The sequence below is a fragment of the Tachyglossus aculeatus genome, chromosome 22 (genome assembly GCF_015852505.1).
Source record: "Tachyglossus aculeatus isolate mTacAcu1 chromosome 22, mTacAcu1.pri, whole genome shotgun sequence".
NCBI classification, from domain to species: domain Eukaryota; kingdom Metazoa; phylum Chordata; class Mammalia; order Monotremata; family Tachyglossidae; genus Tachyglossus; species Tachyglossus aculeatus.
Genome location: NC_052087.1, coordinates 21,955,265 through 21,969,861, shown reverse-complemented (window position 1 = coordinate 21,969,861; position 14,597 = coordinate 21,955,265). Strand labels below are relative to the sequence as shown.

The 14,597-nt window shown below is 41.5% G+C and overlaps 1 non-coding gene across 1 annotated transcript; it reads right to left on the bottom strand.

The window, feature by feature from the left end:
* Nucleotides 1–340: 340 nt before the first annotated feature.
* Nucleotides 341–478, bottom strand: LOC119944352. Its single transcript, XR_005455840.1, has one exon. It is a non-coding gene; the product is annotated as a small nucleolar RNA SNORA7 (small nucleolar RNA).
* Nucleotides 479–14,597: the final 14,119 nt, after the last annotated feature.

Below are 14,597 nucleotides of genomic sequence, written 5' to 3'. Positions count from 1 at the left end.
CGATTGATTGATTGATTGGTAGAGTCTACAATTTTCCCCCAGATCATAGCTCCTTGAACTACTTTAGGATATATGTCATAGTGCATTTTGTGTACTCACCATCCCCCCTAGATCTTGTTTTGTCTTATGCTGTCGAGTTGCTTCCGACCCATAGCGACACCATGAACACATCTCTCCCAGAGAGCCCTACCTCTATCTGCAATCGTTCTGGTTGTGTACCATGGAGTTTTCTTGGTAAAATATGGAAGTGGCTTACCATTGCCACCTCCTGTGCAGTAAATTTCAGTCTCCACCCTTGACTCTCTCTCACGTTGCTGCTGTCCATCACAGGTGAGTTTTGAATTGTAGTAGATTGCCTTCCACTCACTAGCCACTGCCCAAGCTAACAATGGAATGGTTATGCCTATGCTTGACTCTCCCTCCTATAGTCAAGACTGGTAGAGTACTGGAAACTCTCCAGGTGTGAGCATGAGAGGGGTCCCCCATAGCACTTCTACATATATCCTATTACTTTACCATTAACTCACCTGCATACCCACTTATCTTCTTCCTCCTGTATGCAAATTACTTTATCGTCTGTCTCCTCAGCCAGACGGGAAGCTTCTTGAGGGCAAGGTCATACCTCTTTATTCTTTGGTACTTTCCAAAGCTTAGAACAGTTATTTGCACAGAATTTGTGTTTAATAAGTACTAATAATGGCCTGACATCAAAACTGCTCTAAGATGAGTTGAAATGGGGAAAGATAAAACAGCTGGAGAGAAGAAATGTCATGGTGCCTTCCAAGCATGTTGCTGATAGGTAAGGTGCTCAGCGAGCTGGTTGCCAGTCGTTGACTCCCCCGCATTCCCCAGCTCCTTGGGTCCTGGCAGTGATACGTCAAACCAAACTGGAGGGGTCCACATGTTCTGCCACAGCCTTTTGTGGCTTAGTACAGCACTCTCAACAGTACTCAATAAATGGCACTGATTGATTTTAAGTAGGTTTCTATGGTGATGCCTTGCTCATCATGGGCTGTCACTGGAGATAGACTCTAAGCTGCCTGTGGATAGGGATCATGTGAACCAACTCCATTGGATTGAACTTTCCCAAGCATTTAGTACAGTGCTCTCCACACTGTTAGGGATAAATAAGTAAATAAGAGAGCAGTGTGGCTTAGTGGAAAGAGCACAGGCTTGGGAGTCAGAGGTAGTGGGTTCTAATCCCTGCTCCACCACTTGTCAGCTGTGTGACTCCGGGCAAGTCACTTCACTTCTCTGGGCCTCAGTTACCTCATCTGTAAAATGAGGATTAAGACTGTGAGCCCCATGTGGGACAACCTGATCACCTTGTATCTACCCTAGCGCTTAGAACAGTGTTGGGCATATAGGAAGAACTTCACAAATACCATCATTTTTATAAATACCACTGATTAAATGATTAATTGAGCACACCAGCTCTTGAACTGCCTCATGTTCTCTGGTGGTTAGAAGTATGACCTTTTTGTCATTGTTAGTCAAGTGTAGACTTCCATCAATCAACCATATTTACTGAGTGTTTACTGGGTGCAGAGAAATATACTAAGCACTTGGGAGAGTACGATTTTTACTATATAACAGAGTTGGTAGACAATGTTTCCTGCCCACGGTGAGATTACATTTGTTCATAGTTACATATACATGGCTCCGGCTGCCACATCATTATCACCAAAACCCAGCTGATTTCAACATAAACTGTTGACAACAAACACATGAATAAAAGTTTGTAGTTAAGATGAATGATTTCACCAAATTTGTAGTGGGATAGGACAGACTGACACACTAATGTATATAGAAAATTTAAGATCTTTTAAAAGCCTCTAGAGATCAAGACCCTGGGGTTAAATCGGATGTATAAAGGTCTGATAGGGTAGCGAGTGCAACTAGTAACAGTATAGAGGAAAGCAGAGCTGACAAACGGGCCAGTTAAGACGGAAGCAGACATTTTTTAATATGACGTGTCATTTTCCACATGAGTAAGAAGATTAAAGAATCATGTTACCCTGAAAAATATTTCCAGGACCCACTGATGCACTCTGGCTGTTTCTGACATTTAGACACAAACTTTGGTTACCAGGATTTACAGTTTGCCCTTCCACAGATAAGTGCAGCCATCCAGCAGACTCCTGATCACCAATATCACCCTAACTTCCCATTTTCAACCTCTGCCATTATTAGGAAGTAACACTTGGGTGGCATATGCTGCTCTGCATCTTTAAGAACTGTGTTGCAGAAGCCAATTATTATAACTCTCCCAGCCTGTATGGTGTTATTCATTAGGTCTGTCTTGTGTACAATGACCTGAACCCAGAGTGCACACCCAGCATGAATAAAATGTTCAATCCATTTTCCGTTCAATTTCTCCAGCTTAATTCCCTTGCCGATGCACATTTTGCTTAATTCGATTGGATGCATGATCCCTTCCCTGGGTCCCTACCAAACGGCCAAAAGCCCCCTGCCAATTATAAGTAATCTTACAAAGAAATGAATAAAGACCCAATTATGGAATATGTTAAATACAGGCTGCACTATGGCTGTTAATGCATCACCCTACCACTGCTAGGCAGTGAGAATGGAGATTAGGACTCTAACATGAATTAGATTTCCCATATACTCACTTAAGAGTCCATTTTTCCACCTTCACATTATCTCCAGAGGTAATTACCCTTTTTTTTTTTTAATTCTAAAAACCTTCACCAGGTACTTCAGCTAGTTGCTACAGATTATTCTCTTCATCATCCTCAAATGTTCACTTTAGTTTTTGGCAAGCTTCTTCATTATCTATGTAAAATTTATTTTTCATTTTCTATGTCTAAGCTCCTGTCATTCACACAGCAGTTAATATGGAACATTTGTAGAGTGTTCTCAGCTTCTTCATATCAAACAGAAAAGAAAGACTAGAGAGAGAAAAAAATGCTGCCTTTAATTTTTTGAGTGATTTCAGGAGAAGCAGCTCACCACCCTCCTCTCTATCTCTGTCAAAACATCTCATCCTTCCCTTTCATAGAAGCCTGAAACTTTAGAGTCATCTTGTCTCGTTTCTATCTCTTTTAGCCCTCAAATCCATTCAAACTGATAAATTGTGCTGATTCTTTCTCCATAACACTGCCTGGAATCTACCCTTCTTCTCCATTCAAACTGCCACCACCAAGGTAGAACTGGGAGATAGGGCATCAGCACGGGACCTTTATGGGCTGGGTACACATGCTGTCTCACAAACATAATGATGACAAACACATGCACAAACATGCACATACCCTAATATAAGTGTGGTAGTAAAAGGGAAGAGAAGAGGGTTGGACATGTGGTAAAGTGACAGAGAGTTGGGAGAGGAAAAGAGACAAAAAAAGAAGAAAAGAAAAGAAAAAAGAAAGAAAGTAAAGAAATGAGGGACAGGAGAGGGAATCAAAGATGGCGATATATAAAGGAAAGAAAGTTAAAAATGCTTGATAATCATGAAAGAGACAAGCAGGAAAGGAGAAAGAAGCAGAAAGACTGGGAACACATGAAAGTTTCATTATTCATATTGTATACAGTGCCTTGGATTTTAAATTAACGATCAAATGTGTGAAAGCTTGCTGAAAATTTAGTTTATTGCAATGGAATTCTAATATCATGATTATATTTAAATTGATGTCAGATGCCCTAGCTCAGAGGCTGAACCTCATGAGGCATACAGAAAAGCTAAATCTTTGTATTTTAAGTCATAACACACTCATGACTAAGGATACCAACTACATAATCTTGTTCACCTTGAATGGCATTTTTTTATGTCTCTACAATACTGATAATTCAAATGGTTACAAAATTTTGATGCTTCATTATATTTCCTTTTACAAATCACACAGGCTTTATTACAACCCAGCTTGCACACTTCACTCCTCTAATTCCAACCTACTCAGTGTACTCAATCTCGCCTATCTCACCACTGGCCTAGAACTTCCTCCCTCTTCATAGTCAACAGAGAATTACTCATCCCATCTTCCAAAACTTACTGAAGTCTCATTTCCTGCAAAATAATAATAATAATGATGATAATTGTGGTGTTTGTTAAGTTGTTAAGTGCTTATTATGTGCCAAGCACTGTTTTAAGTGCTGGGGTAAATAGAAGGTAGTCAGGTTAGACACTGTCTCTGTCCCACATGGGGCTCACAGTCTTAATCACCATTTTACACATAGATCATGCTGCTTCTCAAGAGGCCTTCCCTGACTAAGCCACCCATTTCCTTTTCTCTCGCTCCCTTCTGCATCATCCTGATTTGCCCGCTTTACTGACACCTCCCCTCAGCCCCACAGCACTTATGCATATATCCATAATTCACATATTTATAGTCTGTCTCCCCTTCTAGTCTGTAAACTTGTTGTAGGCAGAGAATGTGTCTGTTATATTTTACTCTCTCAAGTGCTTAGTACAGTGCTCTGAACACAGCTAGTACTCAATAAATAAGATTGATTGATTTAATTTCCCTTTGTTATTCATTTCCATTTGCTTGCAATCTTCCCTGTATGAACTATCCCAAATGTTTCACTAATGCCAGTGTAAGACTCACAGGACTCTCCTTGAGGTAGGTTGAAAGGGAAAAAGAGAAGTGTAATGTGATCAGGATTCAACTGTTGCCACCATTCATTCAATCCTATTTATTGAGAGCTTACTGTGTGCAGAACACTGTATTAAGCACTTGGGAAGTACAATTCAGCAATAAATAAAGACAATCACTGCCCATAACGGGCTCACAGTCTAGAAGGAGGGAGACAGACATCAGAACCACCACCAATAATGGCATGATCCTGCTTAAAATGTAATAATAAGAGTAACTGTAGTATTTGTTAAGCACTTACTATATGGCAACACTGTACTAAGCACTGGGATAGAAGCAAGATAGTCAGGTCAGACACAGTCCCTAAGCCACATGGGACTCACTACCTCACCTCCCTCCTCTCCTTCTACAGCCCAGCCTGCACCCTCCGCTCCTCTGTCGCTAACCTCTTCAATGTACCTTGTTCTCGCCTGTCCCGCCGTCGACTCCCGGCCCACGTCCTTCCCCTGGCCTGGAATGCCCTCCCTCCACACATCCGCCAAGCTAGCTCTCTTCCTCCCTTCAAAGCCCTACTGAGAGCTCACCTCCTCCAGGAGGCCTTCCCAGACTGAGCCCCCTTTTTCCTCTCCTCCTCCCCATCCCCCCCCACCCTACCTCCTTCCCCTCCCCACAGCACTTGTATATATTTGTACAGATTTATTACTCTATTGATTTTACTTGTACATCTTTATTATTCTATTTTTTGGCTAATGATGTGCATCTAGCTTTACTTCTATTTATTCTGATGACTTGACACCTGTCCAAATATTTTTTGTTGTCTGTATCCCCCTTCTAGACTGTGAGCCGGTTGTTGGGTAAGGACCATCTCTATATGTTGCCGACTTGTACTTCCCAAGCGCTTAGTACAGTGCTCTGAACACAGTAAATGCTCAATAAATATGATTGAACGAATGAATGAATAAATAGGAGGGAGAAAAGGTATTTAATCCCCATTTTACAAATAAGAAAAGTGAGTCAATGAGAAGAAGTTAAATCACTTGCCCAAGGCCATGCAGCCAGCAAGAAGCAGAGCTGAGATTAGAACCCAGGGCCTCTTATTTCCAGATCTATGCCCTTCCTATTAGTTCACATCGCTTCACTGTTCTAAATGTGTCCTGTTCCTTTCTTTTTCCAGTTTCCATTTTCATTGCTTCAGGTGTGGAACTGCATAATGAATAGTGTGACAGTGAGTTCTCCTTAGTCAGAAAAAAACATGCTTATTTCATTTTGTCTTATTACCAAGTTGAAACTTACCTAATAACTCCCTGGCAAGAAGTATTTACTTGTTATCTGCCTTGATTGCCCCTCAGCTGTTCCAGTTAGTGTCTTGATGAACTTGTCGCCAACTTAAAAGGAAACAAATAAAATAGGTCATGGCTCATAAAAATCACTTGTGAGATCCAAAATAAAACTCAGTTTTTGTATAACTTCTAAATAATCAGTTGCATTTATTGAACATTTACTGTTTGCAGAACACTGTACTAAGCACTTGGGAGAATACAACAGAACAATATAACAGACACATTCCCTGCCCCAAAAAAGCTTAAGGTCTAGGGGGGAGACAAACATTAACATAAATAAATAAATTATGGATATGTACATAAGAAGTATGGAGCTGGTGGTTGGGGGTAGTGAATAAAGGGTGCAAGTCAGGGCAAGCAGAAGGTAGTGGAAAAAGAGGAAATAAGAGGTTAGTCAGTGACGGCCTGTAACACAGGAGCTTAGCTCCAAGCAGATTCATTCTGGATTCGTCGAGACCCAAGAGAGAGGAGCCTTTGCAATGGCGTTCATATCACCTTTAATCTCATGTGGCCGGTCGAGGTCCTGGTGCAAGGCCATCCCCCTTCCACGGGACATCCATGGAGCATCCGTATGGCAACAGGTGTGGGGCAGGCTCTTATACAGAACTGGACAAATGTGGCTGCTTGCCAAAGGCTTATCTAAGGCCTACATAAGTGTGGTACAGTTAGAAATATACGGCGCATGAGCAGAAAGTAGAACAAGGAGTTCTAGGTATCATAACAAAGCGAGGGATCCTGGATATCACAACAAAGCGAGGGATTCTGGGTATCGCGGTATTCCATGGACATACATGGCCTTTTGGAGGAGATGTGCCTTCAATAAATATTTGAAGGTGGACAGAGCAATTTTCTGTTGGCTATGAAAAGGGAGGGCATTAGAGGCCAGAGACAGGACACGAGCGAGAGCTCAGGAGCAAAATGATGAGATTTTGGTACAGTGAGCAGCTTGGCATTAAAGGAGAAAAATGAGTGGGCTGCGTTCTAGTAGGTGAGTAGTGAGGTGAGATAGAAGGGATGACAAAAACTCTTTATCAAGTAAAAACTCCTCACTATTGGCTTCAAAGCTCTCCATCACTTGACCCCTCCTACTTCACCTCCCTTCTCACCTTCTACAGCCCAGCCCAAACATTCCACTCCTCTAGTGATAACGAACTCGTTGAGCCTCGTTCTCTCCTGTCCCACTGTCAACCCCTAGCCCACGTCCTACCTCTGGCCTGGAATGCCCTGCCTCCTCACATACACCAAACTAGCACACTTCCCCCCTTCAAAGCCCTACTGAAGTCTCACCTCCTCCAGGAGGCCTTCCAAGACTAAGTCCCCCTTCTCCTCTGCTCCTCCTCTCCTCCCCATTGCCCCGACTCACTCCGTCTTCTCTACCCCCTTCCCTGCCTCAGAGCACTTGTGTATATATGTACATATTTATTATTCTATTTATTTTATTAATGATGTGCATATATCTATAATTTTATTTGTTCATATTGATGCTACTGATGCCCATTTACTTGTTTTGAAATCTGTCTCCCCCTTCTAGAATGTAAGCCCATTTTTGGGTACAGATTGTCTCTGTTGCTGAATTGTACTTTCCAACCCCTTAGTACAGTGCTCAGCACACAGTAAGCACTCAATAAATATGAATGAATGAATGAAACGTGATTGAGTAGTTTTTAGCTGATGGTATGGAGATTCTGTTTTATGTAAAGGTGGATGGGCAGCCACTGGAGGTTCTTGAGGAGTGCCATCCAAATCACTACCTTGCTGGCTCAATCTCTCGTCCTATCCCGACTGGATTACTGCATCAGCTTCCTCTCTGATCTCCCATCCTCCTGCCACTCCCCACTCCACTCTGCTGTCCGGATCATCTTTGAGCAGAAATGCTCTGGGCATGTTACTCCCTTCCTCAAAAATCTCCAGTGGCTGCCTGTTAACCTATGAATCAAGCAAAAACTCCTCATTCTCAGCTTCAAGGCTCTCCATCACCTCACCCCCTCCTACCTCACCTCCCTTCTCTCCTTCTACAGCCCAGCCCGCACCTTCAGCTCCTCTGCCATTAACCTCCTCACTGTACCTCATTCTCGCCAGTCCCACTGTCGACCCTCGGCCCACATCCTTCCCCTGGCCTGGAATGCCCTCCCTCCACACAACCGCCAAGATAGCTCTCTTACTCCCTTCAAAGCCCTATTGAGAGCTCACCTCCTTCAGGACTCCTTCCCAGACCGAGCCCCCTGCTTCCTCTCCTCCTCCCCTTCCCCCCGCCCTACCTCCTTCCCCTTCCCACAGCACTTGTATATATATTTGTACAGATTTATCACTCTATTCATTTTACTTGTACATATTTACTATTCTATTTATTTTGTTAATAATGTGCATATAGCTTTAATTCTATTTGTTCTGACGATTTTGACACCTGTCTACATGTTTTGTTTTGTTGTCTGTCTCCCCCTTCTTGACTGTGAGCTCATTGTTGGGTAGAGACTATGTATGTTGCCGACTTGTACTTCCCAAGCACTTAGTACAGTGCTCTGCACACAGTAAGCACTCAGTAAATATGATTGAATGAATGAATGAACCTCTGGAACATCTAGGCTCTCTAGAACTCTAGACCCTCTCAAAGTCTATGGAAACCCAGGCCTGTGTTCTTTCATAACCAGGTTACTGGATTCTCTAGGTCCTCTAAACCCTCTGGAACCCCTAGAAACTCTGGAACCTCTAGGCACTCTAGCCTCTCCTGATACTCTGTGCTCTCTAGGTCCTCTAGGTTCTCAATAACCTACAGATCCTCTAGACCTTCCAGACCCTCTAGACTCTCCAGGTGCTAGAGCCCTCACACTCTGTGCTCTGCACACAGTTAGAACTCATTAAATACTATTAATTGATTGATCAAACAAAAACTCCTCACCATTGGCCTTAAAGCATTTACCCCCCTTCAACTTAACTTCACTACTCTCCAACTACAATCCAGCCTGCATACTTCATTTGTCTAATGCTAACCTTCTCACTGTACCTTGGTCTCTACTCTCTCACCACCGACCCTCACCCACATCCTACTTCTGCATGGAACGTCCTCATTCAGTCATTCATTCATTCAATCATATTTATTGAGCGCTTATGGTGTGCAGAGCACTGTACTAAGCTCTTGGAAAATACAATTTAACAATAGAGACAATCCCTGCTCAGAACAGGCTTACAGTCTACTCCTCATGCCAGACATATAGTCTCACCCACTTCAAAGCGTTATTGAAGGCACATCTCTTCCAAGAAGCCTTCCCTAAGTCCTTTCTTCCTCTTCTCCCATTCCTTCTGCATTGCCCTTACTTGCTCCCTTTAATCATCATCCCTCCCAGCCCCACAGCATATATATACATATATATATATATATATATATACAACCCAATTGAGTTGAATTGAATTGACTTGGTAGGCCACACTGCAAGCAAACAGGATTTAGGATGTTACTTCAAAGTTCACTTTTTTTGTGTGCATAGTACCCACAGAAATCCAGCACTGCTGTATGTATTACCAGCAGTGTAAACCTTTGCAAGCCTTTGCAAAATTTGGAATTTGACTGGGGTCGGGGGGGAGGAATTGACTTGCAGGGGAGGCTTTGGTCAAGGGGTTTGCCTAGGAGATTTGGCCAGGGGGCTAAACTGGTGGATTTGGTCAAGATTTGGCCAGGGAGCGTACCTGGGAGATTTGGCTGAGATTTGGCTGGCAGGGGTTTGACCAGGATTTATCCAAGGGACTTGGCCAGGATTTGGTCAGGGGGCTAGACTGGGATTTGGCTGGAGAGCAGGTGGTCTCGGAGTCAGGGGGTTTCCTGGGGTCAGGGCATGTATCAGGGTCAGGGCTACGATGGGTCTGAGGCCTGGACTCCATCTTCCTCCTCTCCATCCCCCCCCATGCCTTACCTCCTTCCCCTCCCCACAGCACCTGTATATATGTTTGTACATATTTATTACTCTATTTTACTTGTACATATTTACTATTCTATTTATTTTATTTTGTTAATATGTTTTGTTTTGTTGTCTGTCCTCCCCTTCTAGACTGTGAGCCCGCTGTTGGGTAGGGACCATCTCTATATGTTGCCAACTTGTACTTTCCAAGCGCTTAGTACAGTGCTCTGCACACAGTAAGCGCTCAATAAATACAATTGAATGAATGAATGAATCTTGTTTGGCCAAGCCACCATTTGCTCAGGGTGGGCATGTCAAGTACACCACAGGCCTACCTCGTTATCAGCAAACTCCAATGGGATAATACCGATGGCAGCTGTTATCAAGAGGAGATAAGGAAATGGTATTCATCCAGGCCTGCACCTAAGCTCTGCTGATTTCTTGCTGTGTGATCTTGGGCAAGTACATAACTTATCTGTGCCTCATTTCTCCTGTTCTTTCCTACTTAGACTGTGAGTCTCATGTGAGACAGGGAATGAGTCATACCTAAGTTACTTGTATCTACCCCAGCACTTAGAAGTGTTTGGCAGATAGTAAGTACTTAACAAATACCATTAAAAAAAGGCAGACCCACTGAGTCTCTTCATTAATTGATTTTACCACTGATTCAAGTTTTCAGACTATGACAAGTCAACACTAAGAGCATTAGTGAGTAACTATAGCATCACTATTATGCAGAAGGTAAGAGGAAGTCCTTTCTATAAAGAACAGATTCAGTGATCAATGAAACCAATAAATGATCTCCATAAAAAATGAGCATTATATTTTAGTTCATGGACACTTTCTTTTACAGAAAAAAGAAACAAGATGAAATAACCAAATTCCACTTAGCACATAATGAAAATAATAATGAAATAATGAAAATATTAGCATTTGAATAATCACTGTACTAAGATAATCAGGTACCCCTTCTAGAATGTGATCCTCCTTCTAGACTGTGAGCCCTTTGTTTGGTAGGGACCATCTCTATATGTTGCCGACTTGTACTTCCCAAACCCTTGGTATGGTGCTCTGCACACAGTAAGCACTCAATAAATACAATTGTATGAAAGAATGAAAGGTCCCACATAGGGCAAATGAGGGAGTGAGACACAGACAAGTTAAGTGATTTGCTCAAGGTCACACAGGAGGTAAGTGGCAGAGTAGGATTAGAACTCAGATCCTCTTTCCATTAGACCATACTGCTTTGCATATTCCTAAACAATATTTGGCACATAGTAAGCACTTAATACCATCATTATTATAAATGTCCCATTTACATCAGTGAGAATCCAACAGTCTGAGGTTGGGTGTCTTAGAATTTGCTGCTGCAATTTTCAAAACTGAAAAAATATTATTTTCTGAGCAATTCAAAATGTTTTTAGGTATATTATTTAATCTAATATCAAAGATGAGGGACATTTTTTGCAATTACATGCCCATGGGCACGTTTAAGGCACACTGAAACAACACACTGTGGTACTTTTCACATGAAGCTGCCAGAAACCTTCAGCAGTTACAGCTGGTTACAGCAGGTTACAGTTACAGCTTGCAAGTTCAAAGGGTCATTTTATTTAAAATCCTATTTTCTACATACTACATACTCCTTATTTCCTTATATATTAGGAAAAACAGTTGCAGAGAACTAGACTCTAAGTTTGTTGGGGTTTTTTTTTTCCTTTTTGGTTGTTACCTAGTTTAAGATAAACCTCTGTTCAGAATCTTTCAGTAAGTAGCCATGGAAGTGATTTGCTTCCTCAGAAGAACAGAAGGTAATACATAAACAGTTTGCCTGGATGAAACCCAGTTTTCCTGCAAATATTTTTCCCCACTGTGAGGAGTGAGAGAAAGGTTAGAAAAGTTGTTAAAAGACATAGAGCTAATTTACAGAAAAGAAAAAAAAGTTTTTCAAATCAGACAGAAATATCCCTCAGGTACTTTTTTTATAGGCAGAAAGGGAAGATAAAATTTAAACACACAGTCTTCAATTTTGAGGTGAGGTCCCAGTTTATGACTAAACTTTCCTGATCATTTTCGAGAGATATTAGAATCCTGGTGCTCAGCAAGTTATATTTCTTGTTTTACTGCGCCATCTTTCTGATTTTATTAATGTTGATTTAGTCCATGAATCATCAGTGCTATAGACTCTTGATTATTATGACCTTTCAAGAGATCTGAGAGCACAGAACCATGACACCGTTGGCAAGGAGTTACTTTCCAGTTCTGATACAAGCTTGTTAGGGGTCTTTAGAGCAGGACTCAAATTTTTTCCATGTTTAAAGTGAAAGCATTTATTTTTAGCAGCTGGATTCCATAAAGTCTGGGTCTAAATTTATGTGATCAGCCAAGGAGATAGAATTTCCTCCATTAGACTTTGACTTTACTCCTCACCCTCAGCTTCAAGGCTCTCCATCACCTCGCCCCCTCCTACCTCACCTCCCTTCTCTCCTTCTATAGCCTAGCCCACACCCTCCACTCCTCTGTCGCTAATCTCCTCACTGTGCCTCGTTCTCACCTGTTCCGCCATCAACCCCCGGCCCATGTCATCCCCCTGGCCTGGAATGCCCTCCCTTCGCACAAACGCCAAGCTAGCTCTCTTCCTCCCTTCAAAGCCCTATCGAGAGCTCACCTCCTCCAGGAGGCCTTCCCAGACTGAGCCCCCTCCTCCTTCTCCCCCTCCTCCTCCTCCCCATCCCCACTGCCTTACCTCCTTCCCCTCCCCACAGCACCTGCATATATGTATATATGTTTGTACGTATTTATTACTCTATTTATTTATTTTACTTGTAAAAAATTTATTCTATTTGTTTTATTTGGTTAATATGTTTGGTTTTGTTATCTGTCTCCCCCTTCTAGACTGTGAGCCCGCTGTTGAGTAGGGGCCGTCTCTATATGTTGCCAACTTGTACTTCCCAAGTGCTTAGTACAGTGCTCTGCACACAGTAAGCGCTCAATAAATATGATTGAATTGAATGAATGAATGGAGATCAGCTTTTCCCTTAGAAATATGAAACCTAACAAACCACAACATCTCTAGGGGAAGAGAGGATGATGTTGATGGATGCTGCCATTTAGGGCTTCCTTCAGACTCTTTCAACTTATCTTGCACTCAATTCTGCTGTGATAGGCATTCTCATATTGGCAGAGAAAGAGACCAGTACCCTGTAAAGACAGCCATTTCACATTCCCAAAGTGAGAAAGACCTTCCTCATTTCTGTAAGGTACTCAACCCCTGAAATGATGTTTTCTAAGTTGGCTTTAGAAAAGAATGTTCAGCCTTGAAAATGGCAGTCGAGAACCTCCCAATTTAGGTTAGGATTAAGAAATACTATGTTTCCTTCTGTCCTTCATGTTCAGAAAGGGACAGCTTCACCACCTTTCAAATATAGGGGAAGCACTTCCCTTTCCCCACCCTGTATTTTACCCTTCAAGTCAGTTTTTGCCTTGGGAGAGTACAATAAAATTACTTGGGAAAAATAGTAAAGGACATGATACAATACAATGGGAGAGACAGGAGGACATAATTATTACAAGTAGCAGAAGGGAGAACAAATACAAAATTGTTAAGACCATTTACCCCACCCTTAGCTCCAGTCCCAAGAAGCATTACATGATGCACTTGATGCTGGAGATTGGCACTGCAGCATTGCAACCCAGAATTTGGCATAGAAGAGAGAAATTTCACCTATCTGTATACTGTTCTCCAATTTACTGGGTCAAAAACTGAGCCCATTGAACTATAGTAACAGTACTTAGAGAACTTTAGATGAAAATAAAGGTAGGTTTTGAGGATTACATTATTCAATTATATCCTCAAATGGAAAGCATCAAGGATTACTTTATTCATCGCAGATCAACCTCAAAGCAGTTAATAAATGGTGTATATAGATAGATTTTAGTGCTAGACCATGTTATCTTTTGGCAGTCTAGAGAGGAAACACATCATTCCATAATCCAAAGTAGTGATTGCTGATAATTTGATAGTTTCCTTAAAATTTACTATTCAAATTTCAACCTTTTGATAATTTTTAAAGAAAATATTTCTCAACCGGTTCATTTATCGCATTTCAATTTGAACTTTTAGTAAATGAAGTACATATTGCTGCATGATAATGCAATCAAGAAAAAGAAAAAAATTTGTTTCCTCTTATTTTCTTTCCCCAGACAAGGTGGATAAGGTTGGAGCTAATGTTGATATTTCAAATATGCTATTTTCTCACTTTAACTCTTGTGTTTCCTCTCATAAGTGCTTGCAGAAATGCTCCATAATATGTGAAAAACACAGGGAGAAGGTAAACAGGAGTCGTTTTTTTAATAAAAGTGACATCAGTGTCAATGTAAATTGATGACATCGATGTATTGTGCTGTCAGTGTTAACAAACCATCTGTATGAGTGTGATATCCTGCAATTGAAAATGTAGTAAAAAGGTAATAAAAGATTCACATTCAAACCCTCTTTTCAAAACCAATTGCCATTTCCTTATCCTTCCTGCAATCAAACTTTCTGTAATTTCTGAGGAAATGTATAATGAGGTTGGATTTTCAAAATGGTTTAGTGTTTGATGGTTTGATTAATTCTTGCAAAGTTTTAACTACTGTGGAATCTCATTCCATATAGTCTGAGGAGGCTTTGCGTTCTAATGACGGAGGCAGTTATGCATGGAATGAGGTGAAATCATGCACCTTATACACTCTCTTCGATTATTTCTATTTCACCCTCAAGATTGGGACTTCTGGGCTGAGTAATCACTAGTGAGAACAGAAGAATTCAATAG